Source organism: Otolemur garnettii, unplaced genomic scaffold (assembly GCF_000181295.1).
Source record: "Otolemur garnettii isolate 467f Iridium unplaced genomic scaffold, OtoGar3 scaffold00014, whole genome shotgun sequence".
Lineage (NCBI taxonomy): Eukaryota > Metazoa > Chordata > Mammalia > Primates > Galagidae > Otolemur > Otolemur garnettii.
The window spans coordinates 6,146,368-6,153,419 of record NW_003852409.1 but is presented as its reverse complement, the minus strand read 5'-3'; the positions used below and the strand labels follow the sequence as shown (position 1 = coordinate 6,153,419).

Below are 7,052 nucleotides of genomic sequence, written 5' to 3'. Positions count from 1 at the left end.
TGAATAAAATTTCTGGCACGCTTTCACCGTGTTTATAGTTCTTTTTCTTGAGATCATGGTTTGGCCTGAGGTCAGACGTGCATCATCATGGATAATAAGGGCCTCATCGGAGGTAGCAATGAGAACCGTTAAGGAGACCAGAGGAGTATCGGAAGTCCACGGGCTAAACCTATATGGCATTCAGGTGAGATAATCCAGGTAAAGAGAAAAGAGGAGAGCCAACAGTTGGAGGGGCCAACCTAGACAGCAATAGTGAGCAATTGGGCCATTATAGATAAAAACAGTGAGACTGGGGGCTTGGGAAATTCAAATGAAGTGAGCTCCATAATTGAGGCAGTCTCCATCACTGAAGCTCACTTGGCCTTGGAGATGATGTGCAAATACCGGAAAATCTTTTGTCATTGATCTCTCTTGATTGTAGAACAGCCTCTCCTGAGTAGAGAGAAAAGGATCAAAGGATAATCTTCTTCTGTCATCCTCTTTAAAAGTAAATGAAACAGGGAGATATGATATGGAAGACACAGCTCCTTATAAAAGGACATTTATTTGACTTTTTAAATGTATACACAAAAGAAAGCTGTGGGTGTATATGTGAGAATAAAAACTTCACAAATTTGCAGGTCATCCTTGCACAGGAGCCATGCTAATCTCCCATATATTGTTCCGATTTTAGTATATGGACCGCTGAAGGGAGCACATGTGTAAAAACTTCAAACAGCCGTGAGTCCACTTTCCCCAGACGCTTTTCCCAAGATGGTTTGTGTCTATGTGAGTACTACACATGCTTATATATGATGTTATATTTCTTATGTAGTTAAATTGGTGCCTTTATTTTTCTAAAACTTGCTTTTCAATTTTCTGTACATGTGTATTTATTTACCTGATTGTTTGAAATTGCTGAATGCATGGTGTTCTACCAGGGTGGACACCATAATTTATTCACCTAATTATCAATTGATGGATGTTTGCTGTTCCTGAGAATGCTGGGGTAAACATCCTTCTGCTTACCACGTCCTGTTCTGAATATGTTGGAAGATAGACACTGAGAGGTGGATTTCCTGTTCTGAAGATCACACATATGTAAGTCTTTATTAGATACTGCTAAATTGTCATCCAAAAAGACTATAACAATTTATACACCCAGGAGCAAAGCATACAGGGGATTTCTCAGCCTCTTATAACTTCATAAAAAACAGTATTTAAAATTTTGTCAATTTGTTAGGTGAAAAATAACTTCCTGCTTTATTTGCATTTTCCTGACTTTTAAGGTTAAACATCTTGTCTTATGCTGATGAAACGTTTGCATTTCTTCTCAGCCATGTCACTTTTTACTATGTATCTTCTATTAGAATTGCTTTTCTCCCGAGAAGACAATCAAAAGAATGAGGCTTTTCAAAAAAAAAAAAAAAAAGAAGAATGATAGTGGGAAAATGAGTTCAGGAAAATAAAAGAGAAAAAATGTAGACAAACCCATCTTACATTGTGACTGAATATTGTAGAACCACCTGGGCTAAGTAGGATCAGTGTCATCAGTGACTGAGTAGACTGAATACACTAATACCAGATAGTTAGAATGCTGTGTAAATTTCCATTAAGAGTGTTTCAGGTGCCCTTTGACAAATTATGTAACTTCTCTGCAGGTCAGTTACCCCATCTGTAAAGGGAGACAACTTTACCTACTGGAGAAGATAGTTTTAAAGATTAAATGAGGCCCAACATGGTGGCTCATGCCTATAATCCTACCGCTTTGGGAGGCCAAAGCAGGAAGATTGCTTGATCCCAGGAGTTTGAAACCAGCCTGAGCAATACAGTGAGACCCTGGCTATCCAAAAAATAGAAAACTTAGCTGTGTGATGGTGCATGCCTTAGTTAAAGCTATTCAGTAAGCTGAGGGAGAAGGGTTGCTGGAGCACAGGAGTTTGAGGTTGCAATGAACTATACGACACCACTGCATTCCAGCCGAGGCAACAGAGCAAGCCACTATGTCAAAAAAATTAAATTAAATTAAAAATATGAATTGGAATAGTTTTTGGCACTTAGTAAATGCTATACGTGTATTAATGACTACAGTATTACAATTTCTAAGGGGAAGATTGTGTAAATAATTCACTGGGAAGGTGCAGTTGAGCACATGTGCCTTAAAAGAAGTAATGTGAGAATATTAAAAATCTACTCTTAGAAATACACGTTTTCTTTAACAATGGCCACCATGCAGTGTAGTAACTTATTCCTCCAGTCGAAGGGAAACTTTGTATCCTTTGATCAACTCTTCTCATTTCCCCATCCTTCCCTGGTACTTTTCTACCCTCTGACTGTATAATATTAACTTTCTCACCACAAATAAATAAGTCGTTACATTTATGAATATGTTAATCATCTTGTTTGACTCTTTCTGCAATGTGTACATAGATCAAAACATCACATTGTACTCCATAGATATACACAATTATTATTTTTCAACTAAAAAATAATTTTTAAAAGACAATAACTTTACAAAGAAATTAAAAATCAACACAAGAATAAACTAATAATTATATGTACACAGATATAGATATATGAAATTCTCTTAATGTGAGTGGGGAATGGCAGAGGGAGGAAGGAATATGAAATCTCCCAAGAGAGGCATAGAGTCTAATAAATCCACCTGATCCACCTGATGCTGCCAGCCAGCTGTATCAACCATAATTTTCTTCCTGGGCTAAAGGTAGGTAAGTCAGTGCAGGCCAGGAAAGCCAACTAGGACTGGGTATCCTATCTGGGGACATTAAAAGCAGGGAAAGCCAATAACACATCAAAGCCAAGATACTTGAGGGCGCTGTGAAAGTATATCCTTAGACATGATGTGAAGAGTCGGAGAGAACCAGCCCAGTGCCAGGAGTTGGACAAGAGTTAAGTCGGAATGAGAACAGGCAGTGACAGGAGAGGAGGGAGCAGGACAATTGTGTCATACTTGTTGGAACTATATGCCTCACTTTTATAGGTCAGGGGCTGATAGTCAGACTTAAATGAAGGATCCACCTAAATTGATCAGAGAAAGAATGGCCATGAGGAAGATTAATTAAGTTAAAACTACTATTGCCTTGAATTTGTGCATTTTTCCTTTGTGCAAAAGACATGATATGCAGCAGGCACTCTGAATTCAGAGTGACTCTGAATGTGAGGCTAAATCTCTATTCATCACACTGGAGTCCAGGGTTCCAAGACATGGACTCATTTTATCAGACGCCTAACCAACGGACGTCCGAAATCAACTTGTTTCTTCTGCTCAAGGAAATGGTCCCCTCCCAGTCAATAAATGTAAACGTTATAATTATTTTAAACCTGTAAATAATAAAAGGTATCTGTAAGTAGTATAAAGAATAAGAGATTGTGGGGTTTTTTCTCTACATTATGAAGTGAATGATGAATTTTCCTAAGCTAAGGCAACAACAATGAAAAGTGCGCTTCCCTGGCCTCTTCCTGCCACGTCTCATCTAGTCTTTGTATGTCAGAAAGGTATCTTTCTTCTCCTTGTTAAATTCTATCTTAATATGTAAGATTGACATATGCTCAGAGGTATTTCTGGATATTTGTTTTGTTATTGTGACCTTTCACAGTGTGACATATCTGTGTGTTACTGCAACCTGGGAGGGGGTTTCTATAAGTTTAGTTTTAGTTGTAGGACTAAACTTAGTTGTAGGATTTTGAGTATAAGGTCCATGCAATCAGCAGTATAAGTTTTTTAACAGCATTTTGCCAAAGGAGAAGAAAACGGATGGAGAAGAATCGGATTGCAAAAAATTTAGAGTCAAAAGGTCCATGATTCAGTATCACCACATATGAGCCAGACCAATCACTGAACTTCCTTTCCTATATTTACAAAATGAATAACTGTGAGGATTAAAATGTGTGCAGTTTCCACATAATAAAAGCTAACACTTTGGAGTGCTCATTGTGCACTGGCAACTCAGCGAAGTGCATTACCTGGATCATTTCATTTAATCCTCACAACAGCCCTGCGAAGTAGGAATTATTAGTTGCATCATTTTACAGACGAACAGCTTAGAGAAGTTAAAAAATTTGCCCAAAGTTACAGAGCTTGTAAGTGTAGTAACTGGGGTTTCAAGCTCAGCACTAACTCCCAAACTAAACTTAATCACTGTTTTATGCACTATTCTCTATGTTTTACTGGCTCCTAATCCACATGTCAGCACAAAATAAGTTTTAGTTGTTGTTCCAACTCTGGCTCTGTAGAGTTCTATGCTTGACAAAGATTTTTCGTAATAGACTACTATTGCTCAATAAAACATTATGCTAAATGCTTTACATATGTTTTTGTTTAATTCTCCTAATAACACTGTGCTATAAGATTATCCCCATTTTACAGAGAAGGAAAATGAAGCATAGAGAAGTTAATTGAATTCCTCAAAATTGCACAACTATTTACAATGAAAGGAACTGTAATTGGAGCCTGCATTTACCTGGCTCCAGGGTCCATTCAGGTAAGAACAATACTACATAGAATAACATCTCGTTTGGAAGTTAAGTCCTAACGTCAGCACATACAACAAGAATGGCATATAGTCAAAACTACCTCTAATTACCCCCTCAATCACAGACCAGGCATCATATATGTTTATATTCTATATTATGTTGCAGACCAATAAATTCAACACCAGAAATTTTTCCCGCAGGATTAGAACAGATTGCTATTTCTTCAATTTATCACAGATGAAATAGTTTGTGTTTAGAGGCTGTATTCTTGAAAAGTGTCTTTACATAAGAATCACGCCCAGCTTGATAAAGTGTCCATATTATAAAAAGTAATGGGAACTGAAGTCAACTGACTGAATAGCAAAATAATGTCTTTCGTCTCATGTTCTCTCCAGGGCATAAAGCCATCGAGTAAAATGGCTCACCGATTCCCCTAAATTTACACATTTTACTTCTTCTTTCGAGGATATATAATGTGTTCCTACAATACGCTACAAGGCCACATCAAGGGTCAGGAGGAATTAGGGTCACCATGAATGATTCTCATAGGTTATGGGTCCTGAGGTGGCAATTACTGTGATAACTCTAGTAGATACTTCACTATTAATCTGAAGCTCACTCTTCCGCCTACATCCACTTGGCTTATAGTTCTGTTTCATAAAATTTAATCCACCTTTTTTAAATTTGAGCATCAGTCCACAAGTTCAGGAACAATGCCTGTCCTGCTAACCACTTTATCTCAGAGCCTAACTCTCAAATCTTTGTTGATGAATGAATGAATAAACAAATCATTAAGGTCTCTTTAAAGTTAGAGTCTTGCTGCAGTGTCAGAAAAACCCATGATATTTTATGGAGTTAATCTTCACTCAGTGTGGCCCTTTTATCTGAAGTCATGGGAATGTAGTCAATTTGATTTCCTGGATCTCTACATGTCATATACACTTAGCACTTTATTATAGAAGATGTTCAGTAAAATTAAGAGAATGGACTCAATAGTTTAAATGCCTGAGTTCATATGCCTTAGCACTTTAACCTCTCCAAGGCTCAGTTTTCTCATCTGTAAAATGGGTATGACAATATTTGTAACTAACATTTCTTAAGTATAAAGGCTTTGTGTATTACTGCACCCTAACTGCACTATACTATTAAGCTCCTTTAACATTCCCAGATGCTGTATGAAATAGTGTCTATAAGTTTAAGAACCCTGTTCAGGATTGCAAACCTAAGAATTAGGAAGCTGTGCTGGCATTTTACATAGGCCAACCCTTGCAGGCCAGTCCTGTTTCAGAATTCCTGTGGCATCTGCTGAGGTTTCTTTTGTGCTGGCATCACCTGCTCTCTCTGCCCAATCCCTCGCCTCCAACAAGTGCTGGTTCTGAGCACATTCCCCAGTCAACTCCCTACAAGCAAAGCTTCGTGTCAGAATCTATTTTTGGAGAACTTGAGCTAAAAGTGTCACAAAAGACTAGAAAGTGCCCTGCAGTTTCCTGAACCCACAAGGAACTCCAAGAATGCGTGGTTTCCCACAGCGAACTGCGTCCAGATCTCCTGCAGCCCTCGGAGAAGCGAGGCTCGTCTCCCTCTGCGGGGCCCTCTCCCTTTCCAACATCTTCGCTCCCCGTCCTGCCAGCCACCTAGTTCAGTGTTGACTCTGTGAAAAACTTTTCCATTAAAAAGCTGACGTTAAAAGTATATAAAATTTTTAAAAGGATATAAAATTACTTTAAAAGAATAGTTTCATTAAAATAAATAAAAACATTAAAGCATGCCAAAATTAGAGTTTCTGAGGGCATCTAAACTTTTATCCAAAATGTTCTTACCTGAGTTTTTTTATTTTGGTGCTTAAATAGGAGCAAAATCCTCCAAATAACCTGATTTCACTTATGCACAAATATCAGCCCCCATATTCATAACTTAAGAACTCCACTTTGTGTTATGAACACAAAATTGTTAAATCACACAACTTCCCTGAATTGTGCTATAAACAGAATCTCTGCCTCAGATCCCTCCATACGGAGCCCAAGTGAGGCTGTAACATTACATACTCTGGTTGGTTGAGTTGAGCTTCTATGACCTGTGCCCAGCTGTCTACGACCATCCTGGGTTATAAAAGAGTCATATCTAGGTTAATGGAATTAATGCAAAATAAAGGGGAAAAAATCATTCTTCAATGCCAGAGTACAGAAACACAGTGAGCTGCTCTTAATCATGGCTGAAGATTTTCGTGGGTCAACTCATCCTCCGGCAAGTGATACTGTTTCACTTGACAATTGATCAAGTCTGATTGGAATGTTGATGTCTGAGTGGCCTGGCATTGATATTCTCCTGAAAACGAGAAGTCTGTGTATATTCATCTTTATGCAAACACTTCCACATATGACAATGAAGTAATTTTGTACTAACTGGCTAACTGAACGTGTGATGTGCTGAAGTGATACTAACAAAGCCCAAACATAAGAGACGAGCCGGGAAAGAGCAAACACAAGCTGTCATCTCAAGATGCAGTCCTCAGAGGAAATGCAGCAGGCGTTTGCCCACGAAGAAAAGCCCTGGGTCTTCCACTTGGAGGCATCCCTCAG

General features: G+C 38.4%; 1 pseudogene; it reads right to left on the bottom strand.

The window, feature by feature from the left end:
• Positions 1–594: 594 nt before the first annotated feature.
• On the bottom strand, positions 595–695 carry LOC111723704 (annotated as a pseudogene).
• Between the last annotated feature and the right edge of the window lie 6,357 nt (positions 696–7,052).